Source organism: Triturus cristatus, chromosome 6 (assembly GCF_964204655.1).
Source record: "Triturus cristatus chromosome 6, aTriCri1.1, whole genome shotgun sequence".
In the NCBI taxonomy this organism is placed as follows: Eukaryota; Metazoa; Chordata; class Amphibia; order Caudata; family Salamandridae; genus Triturus; species Triturus cristatus.
Genome location: NC_140589.1, coordinates 425667146 through 425680565, shown reverse-complemented (window position 1 = coordinate 425680565; position 13420 = coordinate 425667146). Strand labels below are relative to the sequence as shown.

The window sequence follows — 13420 nt, the reverse complement described above, 5'->3', positions numbered from 1 at the left end:
ATGTTTTCATTATTTTTCAGCGTTAGTAGTACCTCCAATTCCTTTTTGTTGGTATTCTTGAATATCTTGTCTTCTTGTAGGGTTTCAATGTCCTTGAAAACTGCCTGTTCAAAAGCAGCAACCTCCACTGGTATGGTGTTTGGAGGTGGTACAAAGGTTGATTTTATTTTGAACCCTGTATCGTCGGTTTCTTGTGTAGTCTCCATTGGTTGATTCCTGAAAAATGCCTTTAGCTTTAATTTTCTAAAGAATTCAGCCATTTCACAGGGGAGAAGGAACTTATCCAGGCGGACTGTAGGTACAAAGCTTAAGCCCTTGTTGAGTAGGTCATTTTCCATTGGTGTTAATATGTGTCCTGAATAGTTGGTCACTAGATCCAGCTGGAGCTCGTACCTGGCTGTTGGTCTTTGGTCTTGCTCCTGGGTTTTGATCGTCCCCCCCCCAGTGTACCTGGGGCTGTCTTCTCCGTTATCCTCTTCCCCTGCGACCGCTCCATAAAAAAGGAAAACGTTGGGTCTGGTTCATAAATTGTGTCTGGTGTGGGGCATATGGTGGGTTCCAGCCAAACATCATATGTGGCGGTATTTGGGGAAAAGGTGTTGGAAACTGCATTGGGTTTCGTGGCGGTCCTTGTTGCCATGGTTGTTGCCAATTGTTTGGCGTGCCTCTGCCTCTTTGTCTGTTGCGGTAACTTTCTGAGCTAGAGCCGCTGATTACCGAGGAGTAATTTTCAGAGCCACCGGAGGAGTCATTCCGGCTCTGAGGTTGCCAATCCGTCTCGGAGTATGGGTAAGTTTTTGGAGAGGAGAATTTTTTTTAGAACCTTTTGGAATTTTTTGATCTTTGACTGTGTCAAATTATCTCTGTATTCTTGTATGTCTTTATTGATTTCATCCAATTTTTTCTTGAATGCTGTTAGGGTGGTTCGGAATTGGTTTTCTGTGATCTGGATTTCTATTAGGATGGCGGGTGAGAATGTGCGACACCCTATTCACAGGAAGCTGCTACGTAGCTCCTGTATGTGGTGTTGCGGGGACATAGGGGCTCGTCATCAGCATAAAACCCTACCAGGCATGAATATGTATCTGAGATGTATGATGATATGGCTCCCTGGAAAAGCGTCTGTGTCAGGTGTGGGATCGCTGTCACTATCGATGTGCATAGGAGGGGGGAGGTGAAGCAGGCGCGAGCGCCTGGGGTGGTGGTGAGCACAGGCATATGTAAATTCAAGCGGCACTACTAAACAACGCCATTATACAAACAATGAAAACAACAACTGTTTTGGTGCAGTACAAAGAAATGTCTATAAACTTCCATAACTCAGGTATATAGTGTGAGTGAATGAGGTGAACTAGTGTAGCCCTTCAAGACCTAAGACACCCCACAATACAGTACAGTGGATAGGATACTCAGCTGTCCGTTGATCAGATACCTTCCAACTGCGCCGTCAGCCGCAAACCCAACTGTAGCAAGTGTCATCAACCTGGGCCCTCCACCACGGGCCCTCGGCGCCCCTGGTCAGGTTCAGTTGTTGGTTTCAACGGCAAACAAGATTTCTCCCTTAGTGAGTCGTGAGCAAAAGTGGCCACCGCAGGGAGCGCCGAGGCTCTGTCATGGGTACGTGCCATTCTGTCGTGGTTCCTGCCGCGTTGCCATATTTCTCCATTGGTCTGTTTCCTGCTCTCTGGTGACTGGGCTGAGCCAGACAGTTGGGAAAGTTCTGAGTCGCCTGTGTGCGTGTCCATGTCCTAACATGTTACGTTGTCCAGAAACAGGAAGAGGTCCTCTGGGTCATAGAAATCCCTAGAATTGCCGTCCTTAGCGATGCTGAATCTCGCCGGTTCGAAGAGACCATACTTAACATTCAGCTGTCGGAGCCGGCGCTCATTCGTTTCTTTGGAAAAGTCAGCGGCCATCCGGATGCTGTAGCCATCCTGGGTGAACGACCCTTGGGCACGTGCTGCTGCTAGGATTTGCCTCGTCTGGTCGTGGCGTAGAAAACAGGCACTAATCGGCTGTAGGCATACCTTAGAATCCTTGCGTAGCGGTCCTGTGCGGTGGGCCCGTTGAATCTCCAGGGGTTGATCAACGGTGGCTCCAATAAGTTTCAGGAGGGTGTCCTTCAGAAACGCAGCAGCATTAGGGCCCTCGACGGATTCCGGAAATCTAAAGAAGCAGTTCTTATCCCTGCGGCTGCGGTCCTCCAAGTCAACAAGCTTGCTGCGGAAGAAGAGGATTTCTTGATCCCTGTCCTGCTTGTGTTCAGCCGGCCCTCTACCACCATCAGCCTCTGACTCTGTGCCTCCACACGGGTGTGAAACCCAGCCAGGTCTGCCCATATCGATTTGGCTTCATCCACCAGTTTGGAGATATTAGGGTCCATCCCCTCCAACCTGCGTCTGACTGAGGAGATCTCTCGAACAATGGGGTCCATAGTGACACCTGCTGCCATGGTCCCTGGGGGAGCCGCTCATCAGGAGGCCATCAGCTTTCGCGGCCATGGTGCATGGTTGTTGTTTCAGCACCTCCGTGAATAAAAGCTGCCTGGAGATCTTACTTCCTGATTTTGCTGTGGTCATTCGTGCCACCGTACTAGGCTGTGCCGTTCCCAATCTGAGGGGTTAGGCAGAGGGGGCCTCTGTGCAGTAAGGGGAGCAAGGAACCCAGGTGCACACGAAAGCAAGTCCGGGGTCCCCTGAGAAGCTTCTGGTCCTCACCTTGCTCTTGCCATGATTCCGTCTCGCCCTCTGTTCCCTCTTGTGTGGCTCATCCTTCCTGGTTCAAGAGTGTGCTCCTGCACCTCTGGGAAGCGGACTTCCGCTGACATTACGCTTCCTCAGCCCCACGCTTAGAGCCGAGGGCCGAGGTGTGTTCACACTGGCTGTGTTCTGTGGGGTTCTGAGCAGCTGAGAGGGTGAGCAGCACTCACCTTCCAAGCAGGTGGGGGGGGGGGGGCAGTACGTGTAGTGCACTGGTGCTACACCGGGTCAGGGGAGCAGCCCCGGCTCGTCAAGACCACGTTGCTGCTGTGGAGGGTGGTGCCGGGCAGTCGCGATAGGCCAAGGCTATAATATTCCGCCTCCAGGCCCACAAGCCGTTCGTTGGTCTGCCGTCTCTGTCCAGCGCTCCTCCACTCTAGCGCTGGGAACATAGCAGCAAACTGGGAGGGCCCCCGCCTCAAGGGCCATTGAGATGGGTCCCACTTCAAGAGGGTGCTCCTGCACCTCCGGTAGGTGGTCCACAGGCAGCCTCCTGCTTCCTCAGTCTCCCGCTGTGAGAATTTCCCAATGCCTGTGTCAGATGGGGGCCGGGGCTGTGACGCACTTACTTTGGCAGGTAGCGAGTGGCGCTTGTCCCTTGCGCCATGGGGAAATTCGTGCGATACCATAGGGCCCCCGGGCACAAGGAGCAGCCCCGGCTCGACAGGATCCCGCTGCTGGTAGAGGAGGTGGGGCCAGGCAGCCACGCGAGGCAGAGACTGATAACACGCCTCTAGGCCCGAGAGTCGTCCGTCGGTCCGCTGTCCCCGCCACGCACTCCCCAGCCGTGGAGATTATATCGGAGCAATCCAGGAGGAACCCGCATCTAGAGCTGCTGAGGTGGTGGTACTAGGCCACCTCCGGAACATCGCATTCCCCACTCGGGGGCTCTCTTGGAGCGGAACTCGTCTCCTAGGCAGCCATCTTATTCCATGGCCTGACCACGCCCCCCCAACCCATGGTTTTTGACACCACTCCAGATTTACAGCTTAGAGTAAATCTGGGGCAGTGCTAAAATGTACGCCTTCCCTTGTTTTTTTTAAAAAAAAACAGTAAAAAGATTTTCAAAAAATAAAATAAACGCCTTCCCAAAGCAGGCGTAATGAGGAGAAATGTAATCCTCGTTTTTTAGGTCTCGCCTTGCTATCGCGTAAGCGATCGCAAGGCGAGACTATAGGGGCTTTTAAAAGTGCTCCCAAAAAGCGGATTGCATGGCTAGCACGCGCACAATCACGCACATCGTGCCGCCATGCAATCCGCCTTTTGGGAGCACTTCAAAGGGTCTGCTCCCCCGCCTGGAAAGCGCTCCCTGCCCCCAAGCGCGCACGCGCCACGCTCCGCCGGGCTTGTCTTGTTTACCATCTCCTGTTCTACTTTCTCTTTCGTCTTTCTTGTCTACTCTAAAATGTACACGATTTCTTTGTACACTTCTGTTCTTCCGTTTCCAGCTTGATGTCTTCCAATGTATTATTATCTGCCCGGTCCCACGATCCTTGTTCCGTGTTTCTGTTTTTTTCCCTTTCTTCCCTCTCAGTCTTCGCTCTTTGTTACTTTGCCATCTAATTGTGATCCTTCCCCTCTTCCCCTCAGTGTCTTGCGCTTTTGCACAACCTTTCTACAATTCTCAATTTCTCTCCCTCTCTCTAATTGCCTTCATTATCTACCCTTTTATTTTCCCTCTACGGTTCTTTCACTTTGTTACATGCTGGTCCATCTTTCTACGTGCCCCTCTTTTGTTTTCTTCCTTCTTTTTTTGCAGTTTTAAATGGCGCGAACTCGACCCGAGGGGATCAGAGCGCTTTACATGAGCACTAGTTGCATTACGGACGGACTCATTAATTTTTTTAGGCTCGGGAGATTAAGTGATTTGCCCAGACTCATAGGATGTTTGAGCCTCCTGCCAGACTCTAATTCGACTCCCCAGCCTCAAAGTCGGCCGCTCTAGCCACATTTAATCTATCTCCTCCCACGCTCCCTCCCCGCGGACTCTCCTGCCTCAGGGAATTCACCAACTCCTGCTTGCCCTGTTTCCTGACCTCACACCTGCTGCACCCTGCCTCTCCAACCGTGGGAGATGTGTTTGCATTCCTCACAAATATACCTGCCCCGGGGCTCCTCTGTGCCCCTTTCATCTACCTGCTCCAGAGCGCCTACATCCCCCTTACTTCATCGTTACTTTTGCTTGTTCCAACACTCCTATCTGCCTGTTGTCTCCTCTGTTCCTCTGCCTGCTCTGCTCCTGTATCTCCTTGCCTGCTCCGGCTTACCTATCTGCCTGATCCTGACCTGCTTTCTCTCGCTTTATCTTTCTGCTTGCTCCGGCTGTCGCTTCTTACCTCTCTGCCTGCTCCGGCTCGTGCCTCTCTGCTTGTAAGGTCCCGTTTCTCTGCTTCTGCTTGTCCGCGGCGGGGCTCCAAGGATTGGGTCCAGATGTGCTCCAGCTGCAGGACGGGTTCGACTCCCGTCCATCCCCTTACAACCTAGCCAGCCCCCGCCGCAGTCTCTGTTCTCTGGCCCGACCCGCCTCTCCCATCCCTCCCACCCCCCACTGCTGCTCTAGGGGCATTCCTCACAGGACAGTGCATCATATAGGGTGAACGTAGGATACATCAAGTGAGGCAGGATACATCACAGTGCAGAAGCGAATAGAATGGGTTAGAAGTAACGCAACAACGTAGGACAGAGGCGCACAGTATTGTAACATTTACATAGCGCTTGCTACCCCTGTGAGGAGGTGAAGTGCTTGCTCGCAATGGAGCCCGCTGCCCTTGTAGGGCGTGTGGTTGCAAATGTTTTATCTTTGTTTTGAACCTATGTAGAAAGTGGTTCTATATCGAGCATGATGAGCACTGAGGTGTATTTATCATGTTATGGGACACACCAGGAAGTGTGAGAGATAGGTATGCAGTGTATGGTTGGCAGTAAGGTGGGTGTGCAGTGTATTTTTGGCAGTAAGGTGGGTGCGCCGTTTATGGTTGGCAGTGTATGATTGGCAGTAAGGTGGGTGTGCGGTTTATGGGTTGGCAGTAAGGTGGGTATGCAGTGTATGATTGGCAGTAAGGTGGGTGTGTGGTTTAAGGTTGGCAGTAAGGTGGGTATGCGGTTTATGGTTGGCAGTAAGGTGGGTGGTTTAAGCTATTGGCATTGGAAATGACGATGCCTTTTATTTACGTTTTAAAAACCAAAATATAAAACAAAAGGCATTGTCATTTACAATGCTAATAGACCAAACTCCTGTAAATGCGAGACCTATTGCATTGCAAATGCTTGTTACTCTTTCCGTCTGTGCTGCATTCTGCAGCAAGCATAGAACTAGAAAAATGCCCTTGATTGTGTTTTTGTGCAGGAAGGAGTTCCTTCCTGCACAAAAACGATCATGCCAACAACACAGGCATCATTGCGCCACTGTGCAAGATTGCCGACGGTAGCGCTCGGCTGCAGTTTGTGTGCCGGAGGCGCTGGCAGAAAGGACAGGATTGCACTATATCTTGTAGCTACGGTGCATTCCTGGCCTTTTCTTGTGAAGTAGGGCAACATTGCTAGAAGGCTTGCGACGTTGCCCTACGCCAAAATATTTCAAATATGCCACTAGATTTTCAGCATTGGATGACGTTTCACAGCAGCCACAAAGAGCATGTTTATTATAAGTAACAAAAACTGACGTAGAAAACTTGAACTGCTGTTAGCTCAATCCTTGGTTTTCTACACATGTTCACATGAAATTTCTCAGAATTTTACGCTGCACAATTTTCCAAACCTTTTTGCTTGCAGGAGACAGAATCGAGCAGAAAATGTCTTGCAGTGACATTTTTTTTCTCCAATTGATATCTTGGTGTGCATGCTCACGTAAATAAAATCATGTGTGATAATGGCAAACCATGTTTCTCTGCGAGGGAGTAATGCTACAGAATTTCTGAAATTTTTCATTAAATTTCACACAAAAACAATCAAAAGAAGAAAAAAACTTGCACACCCCTAATTTTAAGCCCTTATGCATTTTAGAACTAGATTAATGAGTGATTCAAACGACAATAGAGGAAATACTTCTGAGATTTAAGAAGGATTGAATGGGCTGAATTAGGATATGAGAGTGCTTGCTGACACTAGTAGAAAGCTCATTGAAGACTTAAGAGGGGAGGAGGGAGTAAGAGGATGCCATCAGACCAGTGAACTCTGCATTTTTTAGTTGCTTTCCCAGTTTGACAAAGCTATTTTAAACTAAACGGTGCTGGGTGGGGTCGGAGTAGAAAATAATGTCTGGAAGGATTGCTTCAGTTCAGGTAGACGTCACCCAAAATTAATTTATTGGGGTGTAGACATTCTGCATTAAAACAACACAAAAGTAGAGCTTGATTGATGTTAAATAGGAGCTTGAGGGTTTTCTATGGTGGAGTCTCCCAAGAAGCTGGGTATGTACTAACATTTTATAAGGGCAGTTGGGAAGCATATTACAACTAGTGGCTTCAGAGTTGAGATAAACAAATCTTATGTAAGGAGTCTAGGCTGCTGCAAAGTATGACGAGATGGAAATCTGAGTGGGGACCCTCCCACTTAATTCTTATAGATATAAATAGTGGGGACCCTCCCACTTAATTCTTATAGATATAAATGGAAGGGTGGTTTTGACAGGTTCTGTCCAACGTGTCTAACAATGGTAGAGTCAATTACTCACGTTCTGTTTGTGTGCCCCGCTTTTGCTCATCCTAGGCACAAATGGCTTAAGCCGTTCTGTTCTAATCTAGGTACTAGATCACATAAAATAGCTTTGCGTATTCTGAGAACCAACACTCGAGAGGATATTGTCATCGCAATGGCTAAATTTCTTAGCTGGTCATGGGCTATACGTAGATCCATCGAGAAGAGGATTATTCCTGTTGAACTTCCTGCTCATGACATTTAATTGTAGAAGCGGCTCTGTTGTTAGTTTTCATCATTTTTATTATGAAGATGGAAAGACCGACATGTTGGTTTAATTCTGTTTTAAGAAGTGTTTTTATGGGCTGGACCCAGACAGAGATATTTATTAATTACAAGGACATTAGACTTTTTGCCTTTTCTATTTTAACTTGTAAAAATTTTTTTTTTCTTAAATTGTTGTAGTGTGTCTTTCATGATGCAATAATCGAATAAAGACTTTTGATGAATTGAAATCTTAAAGGTAATGAATCAACAATATTCACTATTGTTTCTTTACTAAGTCACCTTTCATTCTTTTTATGAATTTAAGACCGCTTCAGTCTTTCCATCGATGTTACATATTGGCCAGAAAAGTATCCTGTTCTCAAAGTAAAAAATACTTAACCATCTCCTTCATTGTGACATTTAAATCTAGATATTTAATATAATGGGAAATTTGGATTTCTGAAATATTTGTGTTTTCGCCCAGTGATGGGAAAATAAATCTGTTCTAAAACTCAATAGATCAGTAAACAAGAAGAGATGCATCAGTGAGAAGCAGGGAAAGGGTTACTAGAAATGGAAAGTGATCCTCACCCTGGAGTGTATGTTAAATGTCTACTTTGTTGTTTTTTAATTGTGGTAATGGTATTTGGTGAAACCTCTGTTTAATACTTCTCAAAAAAGGACGAGCTGAAAAGTATAGACCAGCCAATTCAATTATTAAACAACACAGTTTTGAATGTTTTTTTAGTTGGAATTAAAGATGTAGATCTGGAATTTGAAATACACACTTGTGTAAAATAAGAAACAATTAAATAAGAGTGAATGCAAGTTATCAACTAGACCGCCAATAAGTGTGCAGAGCAGTATGAAAGAGTTGGTCTCTAGAGACCCAAGTAGGAGTCAAAAATGCCATGTCAAAACACGGCAAGTTCACAAATCCAAAAAGCCAGATGAAGGGCATGGATGGGGGAAGTTATGGGGAACAATGGAGGAAGCGTCTGCAGTTTGTTTAATTAACCCAGCGCCCGCTTTGGTCAGCGTCGTGCAGTGGGGAAGGAGGGCGGAGCATATTTACTACATGAAATGGCCTTACATAATCAAACATATTTGTTCAAAAATGTAAATGTATTCAACATAATTAAAAGAAATCTGATATGACCGCAAAACTCATTCATGTGTCAAATTCTTTGTTTAATCGGGTTCCGACCTGCGCCTTGGGGCGTTTTACGGCTTCTTGCTCTTACTCCTCCCCCTCGTTCATGGCTGGTCTCCGAAGCTGAAAGTAGTTAAGGCCAGCTGCAGGAGCACTAACTACAACCGGACCAGAGGCAGCACTAGGTGTGCTGCGGAGGCACAGCGGACAGAGTAATGGAGGGTGAAAGTTGGCCCAATATGTAAAGGGAAGAAAAACTACAAGCATTGGCATAGCCAATAGGTCTCGCCTTTGGGACCTTATAATTGTTTAGCCATGCAACAGTTGATGTTGTTGCACCAAGGATATTGTGCTGCATAACTAAATAGTTATAAGGTCCCAAAAGTGAGATCTATTGGCTATGCCAATGCTTGTTTCTTAAATTGTTGGTGGGATGGTGGGTCGGGAGGCATCTGGGAGAGTGGGCGTGCAACATGAACTTGGTCATTCTACATACTTCAACCTAAGCAATGGCAGTGGGATGAAAACTCCTTGCCAAGAGCCACACAAAGTGTTACAGAGAGTAGCTTGTTTTTTTCCTCCCATTATACTGGGTGCCACTTTCCACTTTTAATAATTACAATATGATTATTTGTGAATTTGAAATAATATTGTAGTAATTGGTTGCAAATGTGGGGGGTTAGGTAAAGTGCTCCAATAACTCCGAGACGAATTTGCACTATATAATTAACAAACACCCCAACATTAAAAACAAGCATTGGCATAGCCAATAGGTCTCGCTTTTGGGACCTTATAAGTATTTATTTATGCCGCACAATTTCTTTGGTGCAACAATAACTGTTGCATGGCTAAACACTTACAAGGTCCCAAAGGTGAGACCTATTGGCTATGCCAATGCTTGTATATAATTTTTATGTGTTCGTCATTTTTTTGCATAGGTTTGCGAAAAAGAAATAAACCACACATTTTTTAAGGTCAGACCTACTGGCTTTGACAGTGCTTGTTTTTAAATGCAGACAACACTTTTGAAATAAACAAATGCACCTACTTACCTCATTTACTCACTGCATTAATCAAAGAGGGATACTCTAAGTCATAGAGCATAAACAGTGCAATAATTACTGCAGTTTGAGCGAACCCTAAGTACCAATATGTTCAAAGCACCAGTCGAGTATTACATAATTATGACATCAAATGATTTTTGAATAACGTTAGTTGTGAAGCAAATAAAGTCTTCACCATTGCATTGTCTGGTTGCGGTACGAGCAGCATCAAATGTGTATTGAGTGTTGTGGTGCGCTGTTCATAATTAATGCAAGTGTATAAAGCACAATTTGTTATGCACTAAACTGTTTTTACATTATGCTGGAAACCCCAGGAACCCCGTGCTAAGTGCAAACCTACAAAAACAAATCCCACACATGGCCTGTAACCTTTTTGAAACACTATTTGTTTGGGAGACACAAGCACTTTTGACAAAAGAGTTGGCTCGAGCCAACTTGGAACAAGGGAAGCTCACAATAACATCCAAAGAGTCGATACATGTAGTTGTTTTTTTGGCGAAAATCGCCGCCTAACGCCCGCAACTGATTATATTAAAACTACACAGCTGCAAAATCTTAAGCTTGAACCATGTGACTATTATACTGCGGCTCTTCGGCTTGGCAGGGACTCGGGAAAACTTGACACTTGTTCTCTACAAGACGGCAAGCGTGCACTCCATAGAAGGAATTCCAAATGAGCAGAAAGGGAAGAGTCCAGCAAAATAGCTAGAATATATTCTATAATAAAATAGAGAAGAAAGCTGAACAGGGAGGGTTTAGGAAAACAGAGTGGAGGAGTGAGGAGAAAAAGACGAGAGGCTGCGGGGCGGAAGGAGAGGAGGGAGGCATGGTCAGAGAGGAGAGGTGGGGAGCGAAAAAAAAACAAGACAGGCGCAAAAGTGAAAGCAGGCTGGCTGGCGAGTGGTGTGCGATGTGCGCGCACCATGACGAGAGAGGAAAGCCATATGGCGCCTCTGCTCGTCATTGTGCGCGTAATCGCACGCCCGTCGCCAGTGCACGCGCCAGTGGCCTGAAGCGCTTCCCCAAAAGTGGATTGCATGGCGGCACGATGCATGTGATTGTGCGCGTGCTCGCCATGCAATCCGCTTTTGGGAGCACTTTTGGGAGCCCCTTACTAGAGTCTCGCTGAGCGATTGCTTATGCGATAGCCAGGCGAGACATAAAAACACGACGCCAAAACGCAAGAGAGGCCCGGGGAAGCTGGGAGCAGCAACAACAGATGGGGGTGTGTGGGGAGGGGGAGAGAGTGGAAAGGGGGGTGTACCACGAGGGAGACGCGGGGTAGGAAGGAGGGAGAGAGGGGCATGAACACACAAACATCTTGAAAATTCAGATGTAACCCCCTCCCCCATCCCTAGCACCAGATCGCGCCTGCTGTAGTAGCAATGCTGCAAATGGAGCTGCTTAGGTAAAGCGCTCCAATACCTCCGAATCGAATTGGCACTATATAAATTAACGATTCTCCCCATCCCCCCAAAATAAAAACAAAAGCCAAAATACAGGAGAGGCCGAAAGAGGCTGAGAGCTGCAATAATAGATGGACCACACCTGTGTAGTAACAAGGCTGCTAAGGAGGCGGCTTAGGGAAAGCGCTCGAATACCTCTGAGTCGAAATGGCGCTGTATAAATAAACAAACCCCACCAAAATTTGAAAAAAAAGTCAAAACACAAGAGCAGCCTGAGGAGGCAGGAAGCTGCAACAACAGACAGGGGGCAACACGAAGGAGGTGTATGGAAGGAAGGAGAGAGAAAAGTAAAAAGTACTAATGTCATAATGACAACAAGGACAACTACTGGGCAGAGTGACCACGGCCACGGTTTAGTGACAGAACTCTACGACACTCAAGAATTCAACTTCATAATCTTCTAACCGCTGGTGCATTAATTTGATTAGATACACTATGTCTCTTTACATCACGGTAAACGGACGCTATGTGGGCCTATTTGCTTCTTGTAGGCATTCACAATTTTAACTACTCTGTTTTACAATTAACAGTCGACAAAAGGTGCACACTAAAAAAAACTGTTGTCATCAGGTGCTGAAGTCATGCATTTGATTGCTTTGCTTGACGGACAAGTTGATTTTTTTTTTTTAAATGTGTTTATTTCTGTTGACGAAAATTAAAGGGTTTCATAAATGGTCAAATTCTTTGGTTTTATGAAAATAGCCGAACAGATCGGGAAAAAGAGAAAAGTATGCTTGCCCCCTGCTGGTGCCTGCATGAAGCGGGAACGAGCAGTGTTCGCCGGATTCCAAGAACACGCACTTCAACCGCCTCCCACAACACCGCTTTCCATTTCAGGGCATTCTGTAAAGTTTATATTCTTTAAAAAGACCACTCCACCCGCTACAAGGAGGCCAAACATGTTACGCTGGAATGCTACAGAGGCGCAGCGCAGAAGTGGCTGTGGGGGCAGCGAGATATTATGGGATTAGCGGGCTAATGGTGCGTTACCTTGGCAACCGTTTGTTCCGCCACCGAGCTGGGCCGATGTTGGCGGGCATAGAGTCGTGCCTCAACGGGGAAGCTGCTCCGGTGTGATTTCAACCTCTCCACCAGCAGATGGTAAATGGCGGCAAAGTGACAAGCCCGCAAGTGGTGCACGCGATCTGTTTTCAATTATCGCGCCGGTGTCTGGGCACGATAATTGAAAACAGATGTGGCCTGTGCGGGTAACCGCAAGCAATAGGCCGTGGGCGGAGCAAAGGTGGGACATGCACCCACCTTTGCCCAATTGCGTGCTGTCTTTCTTAGAAAGACGCACGTAAAGCCCAATAGCCTGGGAGACAAACGAAAGAGTGTGGTGAGCTTTCTGAAGCCCATTACTAAAAGTCAAGCAAGCACCGCATGCGCGCTCCTCTAGGCTCGACCTAAAAAGACAATTAAGCTGACAAAAATGAAAAAACAAGCATTGTTAGCACCGCGCTGTTCAAAACATGAAGAGGGTTGTTGGAGTTTACCGCGCTTCATGTTTTGGACAGCCCGGTGCTAACATTATTGGTTTGTTTTAGTGCAGTTTTTCTAAAACAAACAAGCATTACTAGCACCCTGTTGTCCAAAACATGAAGCGCAGGGTCAGAGAAGCGGGTGCCGAAGGAGCGAGGCGGACTACTGCGGCTGTCTGCGGCCCCCGCAGGGGGCCACCCTAAAAGGACGGCCCTTTAATGCCATTTGGGCACATACACACCCCTGATAGTGATTGGACTCAGGGAGGAGTCCTCTCGCCTTGGAATGTGAGGCGCATCACTTCCAGCGGTCCGAGGTCAGGGCAGGGTACTTATGCCTCCCCCGGCCATCTTGGCGTCCTCTTTGCGCCAGCCCTGCCGTCTTTGGGGGGTCACGTCGTGCGCCGGGCAGGAATTTGTAGGTCAGCCAGAGAATTGGCGGTGAGTCAGCCCAGGGCCCAAGGCCACCCCACCCCCTCCTCCTTTGCCATCTGGGTTCCAATGTCTTACAGACAGGACAATTACCTTTCCCCCCACCTGGCCCTCACAACTATGTAGGAACAAGGGCCGCATGGGAGCGGCACTGTAGCTCGTG

The 13420-nt window shown here is 47.3% G+C and overlaps 1 protein-coding gene across 5 annotated transcripts in view; it reads right to left on the bottom strand.

Annotated features, from left to right (window-relative positions):
• Window positions 1-13420, bottom strand: part of TMEM14A (transmembrane protein 14A) — a 170526-nt gene that overhangs the window by 102341 nt on the left and 54765 nt on the right. The window lies entirely within an intron of this gene.